Here is a 14066-nt window from a genome sequence, read left to right as displayed (position 1 = left end):
AAGTAGCACCCTCCCATTTGGGCTACCTAGGTCCTACCTTAGGAGTGACTTATGTGTAATAAAAGGGGAGTTTACAGTTTGGCACAAACAGTTTTAAATGCCAAGTCAAAGTGGCAGTAAAACTGCACACAAATTCTCTGCAGCGGCAAGGGATTCACAAGTAGATTAAATGTGCCAAACAGGTGTAAACCAATTATACCATATCTAGAAGAGAGGCACATGCACTTTAGCACTGATCAACAATGGTAAGGTGCCCAGAGTCCTAAAGCCAACAAAACTAATTCAGCAAAAAGAGGAGGGGGGTGGCAAAAAGTTTGTGGTGACCATTCAGAGAGGGCCATTTGCCAACTGTATCCAGTTAAAAAATGTGATCTCAAACTTCCATTGTCAAACTCAGTTGTTATACTATATGAAAATGTAACCTTCAAAGCCAACCTTTACTAATAAAACTGCTCAATAAATGTACATAAAACGCACAAAGGTCCTATTACTATTATAATGCTACTTGCACGCAGAAATTATGCTATTCCATTCAGCATTGTGTTCTAAATCTAATTTGCAAAAATATTGTTGCATTGGGTGTAGATTTTATTTTATTAGCTCTAATAGACTGGTATTTATATAAACAATATTCTTGAAACAATATTTTTGTCATTTGATAGTTGTTTCAATATTCAACATGCCCCCTGTAGTTGTATATATACTTAAAAGAGGTGTGACTACGGATGAATTAAGGTAGTCACTTAACACCATTGGAAATCTTTTTTTACCTCTAATGCTTTTGACTCCCCTTTGATCAATTTGTGTCAACCTTGATGGAAACAACGTTTACATTCAAGCCTTGAACATATCAGAATCGATGCAGATTGTTCAAAAGGTAAAGAAGTTATAAGGAAGAGGTCCCAAATTAGTTACTTTTTCCCTTAACATATGTTTTGCCATAGGTAGGTTTCGGCGTGAATATCTTCAAAAATGCTGAATACAGTTTATCAAGCTTTACTGCACAATTCCTTCATTTGATGCCATTCTTTAGTTTTTCGAATTTTCGTCCATCCGTATCTGACATAAAGCAGAATATGAGTGTCTAATGTACCTGTGCAAGTACACTATATAATCCACAATCCTAGTAATGTTCAGATGCAAAACAGAGAATCAAGCATGAAAATGCACATATAAAGTGCATGTCAGACTCCTATGTGCAAGCACAGTGGATCCTCATTTCACCCCCTCCTTGTACCCACTATCATAGGGAGAAAAGGTAAAAAATAACAGCACAGAAATATAGGGGCACATGCATCATTGAAAATTGCATTCGCAAAAGGTGCAAATTCGCAAAATTCGCCCGTTTGCGAATGCAATTTCATCATTTGGGATGCATCATCATTTTTTTACTTTTCGCAATTTAAGAATTCGGAAAATTGCGATTTCTTAAATTGCAATTGCATTTAAGGAATCTCAAATTGAGATTCCTCAAATGCAATGCATCAAATAAAAAAAAATAGCGATTTCGCTAATAAGGGCAGCAAATTACCATGAAGTTGACCTTCATGGTAATTTGCGAAAACTTTGAAAAACGCACTATAGTGCATTTTTCAAAGTTCCATTTTACACACACACACGTGCAAGATGTACTTATAGGCAGATTTCAGGGGTGCAACAGGGTGTCCTTTTGACACCCTGGCACCCTTGAAATTGCATTCTCAATTTGCGATTCTCTAATTGAGAATCGCAAATTGAGAATGTCTTCCCATTCATTCCTATGGGCCTCTAGGCCCATAGGAATGAATGGGGAGGTATTCCTTAATTGCGATTCACAATTTGCGAGTTGCAATTAAGGAAGTTTAAGGAATTGCTATTTTTTTAGCAATTTCTTCATGCATAGCCTTTTGCAATTCCTTATTAGCGAATCCTTATTTTTCGCTAATAAGGAATCGCAAATGGCATTGTTGATGCATGTGGGCCATAGTTCCTAATGCATGATGCTTAAATGGGTAAGTCATTGCCCGACAATTTATGAGATATTTCTTCAGCCAGTCATGCAGACCGGCGGGAGAAGAAAATGTGAAAACAAGGGCCATCACACTGACTAAAAGTTGAGAGGAACAAGGTGAGGTATTCACCTCAACCAGTTAATACCACTGCCCAGGAGTTCGGTATTTACCTGGTGTGGTAAGCACATCCTGTTCCAAGTTTTGAACATGGAATTTATGCTTAACATACAGAATCAGTATACATAACAAATTCTGCATTCTTTCCTTTTTTTCTGGGTCTTTGTCTCTGATAAATGTCAGCAGGTTTGGCCTGCTGGAATCTATCAGGGTAAAACTGCAATTGTGTTATAATTATCCCACAACCCATAATTATGATCCCTGTGCAAACTCCTGTCTGCATAGGAAATGGTATTTGACCCTGAACTTACAATAGGGGCTGTAGCCTTTATGGAATTGCCTAAAGGTAGGGGTAGATAAAAGCACAAGCCAGGCCGCAGCTGCCCCACACTGTTATCGATCTATGCTCTCTCCACCTGCAGGGGAAAGTCACCCACCCCTGCAATGGTCAATAGCAGGGTGCAGTGCTTATTAAACCACAAACTACCCTACCTTGACCAGGGCTAAAAAGGTAAAAGAAAAGAAAATGGATGTTGCTTCTCACAGCTGCCCCAATGATGTTTGGGCCGACTTCATCTTCACAGTGTTCAAGTGTAGCGGTGAGATATTACGCAAGAACCCCCTCTTCTCAAGGGCAAGGGGGATAAAAAAGAGAGATTCCAGACCAGATAACCAGATATACCTTAACTTGGATTTTTTTGTCAGATAATGTTTTTAGGTCTTGCCTCCAGAGTGCATGCACTATGCTGCAAGATGTATTGTTTACTATTCAGTGGGCTTACAAACCACCCACAGCATATAATTGGATGTTTTCCTTGTCACACTCATTTGCAATGTTTTAATTTCTTAGCTCTTGTAGGCTTCCCTTCCTTTCTTGTGCTAGCTCCTCCTTGGAGCATGGACCAAATACATGGTTCTTCGTTGGCTTTGTTCTTCCTAGTCTTTTTTAACCCCTGGGTGTAGTTTGCATTGTAGCACTATGCATAGCTACGCGAAGTGCACTTCACACTACGCAAGCTACGCGTAGCTACGCAAACTGCGTAGTGCAGAAAGGAAATGCTGTTCGCACAGATTGCACAGTGCCGGATGCTTGTCCGCACTGTGCAATCATTGCAAACGGCATCTTGCAGAGTGCAAGCAGTCGTTTTCTGCTGCTCGAGTAGATTTGTACTCGAGTAGCAGCTTTCTCAACGTGGACTAGTAGTTTCTCATCGCAAGTGGTCGCGAGCATACGCGACCACCCCCAATGAGAAACCTGACCTCCCTGCGTTGAGAATGACGCCGGGAGGTTAATTTTCCACGCTCGCGATCGGCAACTTGATGTTGCCGATCGCGAACGATGAAAAAGTATCTCGCCAGCATGTTGATTTTGCTCACTCACGGTCGCCAACTTAACGTTGAGGACCGCGAGCAAGCAAAAAATGCCCGCTACGTGTTTTTGCACTATGCTACGTGCAATTCACGTAGCGCGTAGTAGCGCAAACTATGCACGTTCTGCAAGCGTAGAGTATTCCTACGCCCAGGGTTAGTCTATTTGCAATGCACTATTTTTTTTCTAATTTTTTCGTTATTATTCCTGGACATGCAATATGGTTTCTTACTTTAACACTAGCATACATCTTCTTATTTATGTTGATTTCATCATGTCTGAATATCTACAGGTGCTTTAGTAATATTGAGACATCAGTCAGTCACATTGAATTATGCTCTGTAATGATAAAACAAGGATGACAAATGCTTTCAAAAGAAGCACGTTTAATTTGCAGAATGCTTTCAAAAGATGCAGTTTTATTTGGCATTGTGCTTTCTTGCTTTCAGAAGATGTGCTTTCTTTTTACTTTGGGTTTTCTTCACAATTAATCAATTCATGACACTGCATGTTTTTGCAGCCTTGGATGCTGTTACGGCTTCTTATTATGCTGCTTTCACCATGCTCTATGCCACTCTGCTTTACGCTACTCCACTTTACACCACTCTATGTCACCCCACTCTACACCACTCTATGTCATTCCACTTTACTCCACTCCACTCCGAACAACTTCACTCTTTGCCACTTCATTCTATACACACACACCACACCTTTCTATGCCACTCCACTCCTTTCCACACAATGCCACTCTACACCACTCCACTGTATGCCACTTTACTCTACACCACTCCACTGTATGCAATTCTACTCTACACCATTCACTCTGCGCCACTCCATTCTATCCCCATCTACATCACGCTACGTAACTCTATGTCACTCTACGCCACTCAACTCTACGTCACAACATTCCACTCAATGTCAATCTACGCTACTCTATGTGACTTTACACCACTCTACTCCACTCTACTCCACTCTATGCCACTCTGACACCACTGTACTGCACATTACTCCACTCTACTCTACTCTATGTCGCTCTTCTCTGCGCCACTCTACTCTGCACCCCTCCACTCTTTGCCACTCCATGCACCTCTACACCACTCTACTATACGCAACTACACTTTACTCTACTCTAAGGCACTCTATTCTACACCACTCCAATTTATGCCATACACCACTCACCTCTATGTCTCTCCAAGCCACTCTATCTATGCCACTCCACTCTATGCCACTACAGTCCACTCTACACCACTCTGCACTATTCCATGCTACTCTATGCCACTCTACTCCACTCCACTCTACTCTATTCTATGCCCCTCCCCACCACTTTGCGCAACTGTACTTTATGTCACTCCACTCTATGCCACTCTACTCTATGCCAGTCTACCCTACACCACTCCACTCCATGCCACTATACTGTATGCCACTCCATTCAATACCACTCTACTATATGCCACTCTAGGCGACTCCACTCTACGTCACATCATTCCATTCCACTCCACTCTATGCCACGCCACAGTACTCTACACCACTGTATTGCACTCCTATCTACTCCACACCACACTTTATGTCAATCTACAACACTGTACTCTTTGCCACTCCACTGTACTCCATGCCACTCCACTCTTCACCACTCTTGATGACTCCACTCTATGCCATTCTATGCCACTCCACTCTACTCTACACCACTCTACTCTGCACCATATCAATCCACTCCACCACACTCTCTGCATCTCCACTCCATGAAGTCACCAGTCTGTGCCACTGTACTCTACACCACTAAACGCTACTCTATCCCACTCCACTTCTACGCCACTCTACGGCACTACATTCCACTCTACATCACTTTGCCCTATTCTGTGCCTCTTTATGCCATTTTACTCCACTCCACTCTACATCAGTCTACTCTATGCCACTCCATGCCTCTCTGCACCACTGTACTTTACGCCACTCCAGTCTACCCCACTCTACTCTATGACCACTCCACTCTATGCCACTGTACTGTATGCCACTCCATTCTACACCACGCTACTATATGGCATTGTAGGTGACTCCACTCTAGGCCTCTCCACTCTGCGCCACTCCATTCCACTTTATGCCACTCCACACTACTCTTTCCCACTCTATTCCACTCCAATCTACTCCACACCACTCTACACTATAACACTCTACTCTATGCTACTATACTCTACGCCACTCTTCGTGACTCTATGACATTCTATGCCACTCCACTCTACTCTATGAACTCTACTCTATACCACACCACTCCACTCCTCAGCACTCTATGCACCTCCACTTCATGAAGTCAACACTCCGTTCAGCGCTACTTTACTCTCCACTACTCTACGCCACTCCACTCTACTCTACTTACTCTATGACACTCCACTCTATGCTACTCTACTCTACACCAGTCTACTCTGCGCCACTCCACTATACAACATGACACTAACTTTAAGCCATGCGGAACAGCAGCCATGCTGCTATACAACATGGCGAAAAGACATTGGCAAAACCAATTGCTCTCACAGAGGTGCGACCTATTGGCTTTGCAATGCTTATTGTTATTGTTGCCACTTTTACACCCCGATAGCCTTACGCCCACTTTAACTTAATCTTTTTCAGGGAACTGAAGCTCTTAAGACTGATTTTAGCCAACAGAGAAATATAAAATACGTCGCTTTGTGTTGGGTAATAAAATCAATTGTTACTCAAATGCCCAGAAGAATTATGTTTGTGGTGGGAGCAATGTACACATGTCACAATAATACATTTAATCCGAATCCCACAAATAAAATGTTCTATCTAATATTTAAACAATTGAGGCAGCCAGGCCGCACATTTACACTGTTCTAGTATTTTGTACTTTTTTAGGTCTCGGCCTGATCTAGCGCATGCGCTGGACTGGCCGAGACATTTAGTAGCTGCTTTTAAAAGTGCTACTTTCCCGGCGACCAGCTTGCTAGAACGCGCACAAGAGCACGCGCTCATGCGCGTAATAGCAAGCTGGTGGCCGGCAAGGTAGCACTTGCGGTGACGCGCGTGCGCACCACTCGCGTTTTGTTATTGTTTTTTTGGCGATCGCACTAGGTGTGCGCTTGTTGAAGTATAGAGTCAATGCCACGTTGAGCTTTCCGAATAGCTCAGACTTTCGTGCAGTTTCCCGCCCTTCGGGTTTGTTGGGCACCTGTCAATCTGCTGCACTGCATGCAGCGGGAATCTGGAGTTTTGCTGCACTGGATAATCCGATAGTGGCTAAAAAACAGTTTTTCTCGCTTTGACGAAGCTTCCTGCGAAAACACAGGTGTCAAGAATCTAAATACTTTGCGAGGCTTTCACCATCATTATTTTGGGTTGGGATTTGGAAAAATGGTGCTCTAACACCTTTTAAATCCGCTCTTGCTGAGGCGCTCCTTGTTACTGTTCTGTGTCACATGAGCATCTTTTGGTGACCTTACTTTCCTCAACTTTTCACTGAAAGGATGGTGGCTTCCACAGTCTGCACGAAGGAAGCCTGATGAGGTTTCTATTCCAAACTCTTTAAATTTTTTTCCAGCAGCTTCATGCTCAGGCTTCTGAGCATCACTCTTTTATTTGCAGAAAACTCTATTATAATACGCAAACCCTGCAATCCCTGCGTAAAAGTAAACTGTTGCTCAACCGTCAAAAGTTCTTACCATGGAGTGGTGACCTCAAAACGCCTGCTGCCAGACCCAGCAGCATAAGCGAAAGGCAGGTCATTGAACATAATTTCGCATGTGAAAAGCAGAAATGACTTTTCCTTCTTCTGACCCGTTTTTCTAAAATGAACTCTCATCTGCAGAAAGGAGATACTTATTTTAACATTTATTTTTGCACCCAGGAAAGATAGAATCTCTCTGTCTAGTTCTACACTTTCCAGGCGACAGGGGGCACTTGCGCCAAAGGTAGTGAGGCCCAGAGAACCTCAATAGAGGTGGAATCCCTTGCAAAGAATATAGATTAATCCAAGAGTTCATTGGATTGCACAATGAGGATGGGCGAATGTTGTCAGGAGCCAGCAGTATATCACAAATGGGGCAGGGGTGTTCTCCTACTCTATACTGTGACACAAATGAGTATGGAGCCTTGGACTGAAAATCTTTAGATTTAGCATAAGGCTTCCTACTGAGCAAAAATGTTTAATACGTTGTTCTTTTCCAACCCAAACCGCTCCCCCCTCTCTGATACTTCGGCACTAAAGGAAATGGTAAATGCTAACTTGCAACGTAATTCACTGTATAATATAACACAATAGCGGTTGCAGCGTTCACCTACTATGTTGGTGTGCTTACAGCATAAAGAAAAGGAAACAGAAAGCCTTCTGAAGGTGGCATTTGCACAGACAACAGGGTGGCCACTCCAGCAAAGTTGGCTTCAATCAAAATGGCACCCTAACAGAATCTAATTCAGCAAAGAAATCTGAGCATTTTTGTTCACGCAATATAAAACTGTATGAATATATAAATAAATAAATAAATAAATCCTACATGTAACCATAGAATTATGCAGAAGGACATAGATGCTGGGGCCTCAGAGAAAATCTCATTCCAGTCACACAACATTCAGCGGATCTCTTAGAAACATCTGGTGCCAGGAATGTCACAAATACAAGAGAAACCATCCTGAGAGGCTAGTAACAACAAGCATTGGCATAGCCAATAGGTCTCAACCTTTGGAAACTTATACGTATTTAGTTATGCAGTACAATATCCTTGATGCAACAACATCAACTTTTGCATGTCTAAACACTTATACGGTCCCAAAGGCGAGACCTATTGGCTATGCCAATGCTTGTTCTCCTTAGTTTTACTTGGTAAATGCTGGCTTTCACATCTAGACTGCAAATGCCAGTCCCATTCCTGGAGAAGGTCACAGACATAATGCTCATTATTAGCAGACAGACATGCACAGGAAGGACCCGCAGCAGGCTTGTCTGTTTTCAGACTGTGATTAATAACATCCAGAGATAATGGCCACATTCCTTAAGAGAAGGCGCAACAGGGAAGTTCATCAGGAAAACTGTAAAGCTAGCTTTCTAGGAATGCACATGTGGAGATGGCAAGGGAAGACTCACTGAGGCATTTAAGCATCTCTAGTTAAGGATACAAAAGCAGATGCAGCTAATGTGTCTTAAGATCATAGTTTCCTGTCTAAAAAGATATTACTTGCTTGTAAAAGTTCTTCTTTTGATGATTTATTAACGCGTATTAATTAATGTCGATAGTTACAAAAAGTGAAGGTCGCAACCTTTGTTAAGCATGCTTCTCATTAGTAACAAAAACAAAAAAATTAACAATTACCATCAGCATACCTTATCTGCCTGGCAAATTATTTATAATTCAGAGATTACTTACCAAAAACAATTCTAATTAAAAGGCTGCCGTTCCTCGCCTACTTTGAAGTATGTCTATGACTAAAGACAGGCACACCAGTGCTTAATTTGTAAAAGAATAAGTGGTGATGCCCTAAGGTCTGCTTAGAAGCGGACGCAGCACTATTTATTTATTCATTTATTTAGTGCATTTTTATATAGCGCGGATTTACCCTAAAGTGTCAGAGCGCTGTACAATAGGACCAGTTACATTACATGAGAAAGGTGTTACACAATAGAACTTTACAAAAATAAACAGGAGACTAAAAAAGGTAGGGTACACAAACACAATATCAACACAGCAAGCAAGGGTGAGGAATGTACAGAAAACAAATTACAAATTTACAATGAAGAGCGAACTTCTTAGAGGGGCCTGAGAATGAAAGTATTAGTTCCTGAGAGTGTCTTTGGAAGAGAAGAGATTTGAGGTCAGCTTTGAAGATCGGGGTAGAGGAGGTGGCACGGAGCAATGGAGGAAGCGAGTTCCAGATTCTCACCGCATTACCTGAGAAGGATTGCGCCATCGATCGTTCCCTTTTGAAGGAAGGGGGTTCAAGCAGAAACTTTTCCGCATTGCGAGGAGGTCTAGAGCCTCCAGACAATTTCAATTTATTCACCAGGTAACAAGGGGAGGACGTTTGGAAATCTTTGTGGGTGATACAGGCAGTTTTCCAAATAGATCTTGCCTCGATGGGAAGCCATTGAAGAGAAGACAGGATAGGACAGATGTGGTCGCTTCATTTAGATCCTGAAATAAAGCGAGCTGCTGAATGGAGTATGGATTTGAGAGAGGGGAGGTGGGATTTGGGTAGGCCTATCAGAAGAGAATTGCAATAATCCAGTCTGAAGATAACCAGCGATTGTACCAAGGTTTTTAGGTCTTTCTCCGGGAAGACCCAACAAATTCCCCACAGAAGGCGCAACTGGTAACGTGCGTTCTTAACAATAGAGTTGGGGTTGAGTCTTTTGTCAAGTATGACACCTAGGGATTTGGCGCTGTCGACAATGATGGGTTTGTTGTTGAGTAAGTTCAGCTGATCCATCTAAGATTGAACAGGAGGAGGGGAGAGAGAGGTAGATAGGAGGAGGAATTCAGTTTTGGAGGGATTTAGAATGAGTTGGTGAGCTAACATCCAGTTGTGAATAGAGCTGAGAGTGGAGTGGAGTAGTGAGAGATCGTGTGCGGAAGACCCCTTGAGGTAGATTTGAGTGTCATCCGCATAGAGATGAATCAATCAATCAATCAATCAATCATAACATTTGTAGAGCGCACTACTCACCCGGAAGGGTCTCAAGGCGCTTGGGGGAAGGAGTCCGCTATTGCTCGAACAGCCAGGTCTTGAGTTGTCTCCTGAAGGCGAGATGGTCCTGGGTCAGCCGAAGGTGGATGGGGAGGGAGTTCCTTGTCTTGGCCGCCAGGTAGGAGAAGGATCTGCCTCCGGCGTTGGCTCTTCGGATGCGTGGTACGGCGGCGAGGGCGAGGCTTGTAGAACGTAGCTGACGGGTGGGCGTGTAGAAGGTCAGGCGGTCGTTGAGGTACTTGGGGCCCAGGTCGTGGAGAGACTTGTGTGCGTGGGTGAGGAGCCTGAACGTGATCCTCTTGCTGACGGGGAGCCAGTGCAGGTCTCTCAGGTGGCCGGAGATGTGGCTGCGTCGGGGGATGTCCAGGATGAATCGGGCGGAGGCGTTCTGGATGCGTTGGAGTCTTTTCTGTAGCTTGGCTGTGGTTCCGGCGTAGAGGGTGTTTCCGTAGTCCAGTCGGCTGGTGACGAGTGCCTGGGGGACCGTCTTCCTGGTTTCGGTCGGGATCCAGCGGAAGATCTTGCGGGAGCATGCGTAGGGTGTTGAAGCATGATGAGGAGGCGGCGTTGACTTGTCTGGTCATCGAGAGGGAGGAGTCCAGGATGAAGCACAGGTTGCGTGCGTGGTCTGTTGGCTTGGGAGTGGTGCCCAGGGCGGGGGGCCACCAGGAGTCATCCCACGCGGAGGGCGATGGTCCCAGGATGAGGACTTCCGTCTTGTCTGAGTTCAGTTTCAGGTGGCTGTTCTTCATCCATTCGGCGACGTCTTTCATCCCTTCGTGTAGGCTAGTTCTGGCGGTGTCGGGGTCTCTGGTGAGGGAGAGGATCAGCTGTGTGTCGTCGGCGTAGGAGATGATGTTGAGGTTGTGCTGGCGTGCGATGACTGCAAGAGGTCTCATGTAGACGTTGAAGAGGGTGGGGCTGAGTGATGATCCTTGCGGGACGCCGCAGATGACTTCGGTGGCCTCGGATCGAAACGGGGGGAGGCGGACTCTCTGTGTTCTTCCAGCGAGGAATGAGATGATCCACTCCAGTGCCTTCTCTTGGATACCGATGTTGCTTAGGAGTTGAGCTAGGGTGCGGTGGCAGACAGTGTCGAACGCTGCAGAGAGGTCCAGGAGGATGAGTGCCGCTGTTTCCCCGTTGTCGAGCAGGGCTCGGATGTCGTCGGTGGCTGCGATGAGGGCGGTCTCGGTGCTGTGGTTGGCTCTGAAACCGGACTGCGAGGGGTCGAGGGATCCGTTCATCTCGAGGAAGGCGGCAAGCTGTCTGTTGACGATCTTCTCGATGACTTTGGCAGGAAAAGGGAGGAGCGAGATGGGGCGGAAGTTCTTGAGGTCGGTGGGGTCCGCTGTTGGTTTCTTCAGTAGGGCGCTGATCTCAGCATGCTTCCAGCTCTCCGGGAAGGTGGCGGTGTTGAAGGAGGTGTTGATGATGTTCTGGAGTTGGGGTGCGATGGTGGAGTCGGCCTTGTTGAAGACGTAGTGGGGGCAGGGGTCAGTTGGAGATCCGGAGTGGATGGTGCTCATCGTGCGGGCTGTGTCTTCGGTGGTCACCATGGTCCAGGTGCGGAGGATGGCGGTGGGGGGCGTTGGTTCGACGGAAGGGTGCGTGGATGGTGCGTCGAAGCTGTTGTGGATGTCGGCGATCTTGCAGTGGAAGAACGAGGCGAGAGAGTTGCAGAGATCCTGTGAAGGAGTGATGTCGTTGTTGCCGGTGCTGGGGTTGGAGAACTCCTTGACGATGTTGAAGAGTTCCTTGCTGTCGTGGGCGTTGTTGTCCAGTCGTTCCTTCAGTGATTTCTTATTGGTGGTGCGGATAAGCTGGTGGTGCTTGCGGGTGGCATGTTTGAGGGCGGCCATGTTGTCTGTGGTCTGGTCGCGGAGCCAGGTTTTCTCGCGGGTGTGGCAGTTCTTCTTGGAGTCCTTGAGTTCGTCGGTGAACCAGGAGGCCTTCTTGCCTTTTTTAGGAGGTTCCCTAATGGTTCCAGGTATAGATTAAACAAAGTGGGTGCAAGAATAGAACCTTGAGGGATGCCTTGACCAACAGCCAATGGAGATGACAGACTATTCGCCATCTCGATCATTTGGGATCTGTCGGAGAGAAAAGAGGCAAACCATTTACGCACTGTGCCTTCCAAGCCCATTCTCTGTTGAAGAGTGTTAAGGAGGGTGTTATGGTTAACAGCATCAAAGGCTGCAGAGAGGTCTAGAAGAATCAGAAGACTCGATTCCCCAGAGTCGAGTATATGCAGTGCATCAGAAATCACTTGCAGCAGGGCTGTTTCAGTGCTGCAATTTTGAATAAAGCCAGACTGGGAACATTATTTTGCAACACATTTTTCTGTGATTTTTGAAAGAAAAGGGAGGTTGGTAATGGGGCGGAAGTTGTTGAGGTTGTTCGCATCAGCGGAGGTTTTTTTTAGAAGAGGGGTAACCTGTCCTGTTTCGAGGGCAACCGGGAGGGATCCTTGACGGATGAAGATATTATTGGTGTGCTGAATAAAAGGCTGCATAGCCATAAACCCACCTCATGCCTCTTTAATCCACTACCAGACACTCCCTGCCCCTTTATCTCACTTTTGCAGGTTTCTGCTTCTTCTCTTTTGGCAGTTTTTCTGTCTTTCTCTTTCTCCTTCTTTCCTCTTTGTTTGTTTTTCTCTCTCTTGCTCTCAGTAAATATATGATGAAGTCCCCAAAAATAAATCCATCAGTTACTGGTAAACTTCATTACGCCAATTAAGGTCCTCCTCCTCCCAGTCATTACAATATGAAGCAGTACAGCACCCAGACAGGCCTATCTACACACTAGTCTTTTTCGTATTTTATCTAAACGTATAAAGACTCCTCCCTCCTCCATGCCTGCTGATAACAAGTTCAGACAAAAAGGTGTAAAACCAGAAAGGAGGGAGGCTCGATGGCTGGGATAAAGTTTACCGGGAAGTAATAGATTCATTACACCCTCATAGAGCCTTCTCATTCCAGTCATTACAAAATGAGGATTATACAAGGCTAAGGCATGGCTAAGATTTTTAGAAAGTCATTCCAGAAAACAGTGAGCCCGGTTATGGAGATCTACAATACCCAGGTTAGGAGTGCTGCCCTACATTAACCCTGGGCGTAGTTCGCGTAGTAGCGCTACGCATAGCTACGTGAAGTGCACTTCGCACTATGCGAGCTACGTGAACTGCGTAGTGCACTGTACAAAATGCTGTACGCACTGATTGCACAGTGTCGGGTGCATGTCCGCACTGTGCAATCAGTGCAAACCGCATCTTGCACAGTGCAAGCGGTCGTTTTCTGCCGCTCGAGTAGATTTCTACTCGAGCGGCCGCTTTCTCAACGCGGACTGGTAGTTTCTCATCGCGAGCATACGTGACCACTCGCAATGAGAAACCTGACCTCCGGGAGGTTTATTCGAAACATGTTGACACCCCCAGGAGAACCAGCACATTACTAGAGTGATTTCTCCGACTCACCCTTTTTAATAGTACCAGCCTATGACCAAATAAAGTTTTTTTGTATCCATAAGGCCATGTATTTTTTAACATCACTTTTTCATTCACCCCTGACCCTTTTTCACTCACTACAAATACACCTCACATAGCACTTACAAAAACCAAGTGCTCCAGCGTAGTCGCCAGTCGTAGCACGCCCCGTCCCGCAGCGGGGCGGGAAGACCCTGTTGATGAAGCATGACACCAAGGGCCCTTTTGGTGTGTGAGGGGTATTTCAACAAATACTGTGTAAGCCTTACCCCTCTAGACATACAGAAACCTCTTTGAGGTGGATCTTTTTGTTTCTAGCTCCACAGACAACCTTGACAAGGACATCAAAAACTTCAACAACTTAATCAAGAACTAAGCAGACTCCTTCACACTCATCAAACCGAACAAGCATAGT

Source organism: Lissotriton helveticus, chromosome 1_1 (assembly GCF_964261635.1).
Source record: "Lissotriton helveticus chromosome 1_1, aLisHel1.1, whole genome shotgun sequence".
Lineage (NCBI taxonomy): Eukaryota > Metazoa > Chordata > Amphibia > Caudata > Salamandridae > Lissotriton > Lissotriton helveticus.
Note: the sequence above shows the minus strand (reverse complement) of the source record.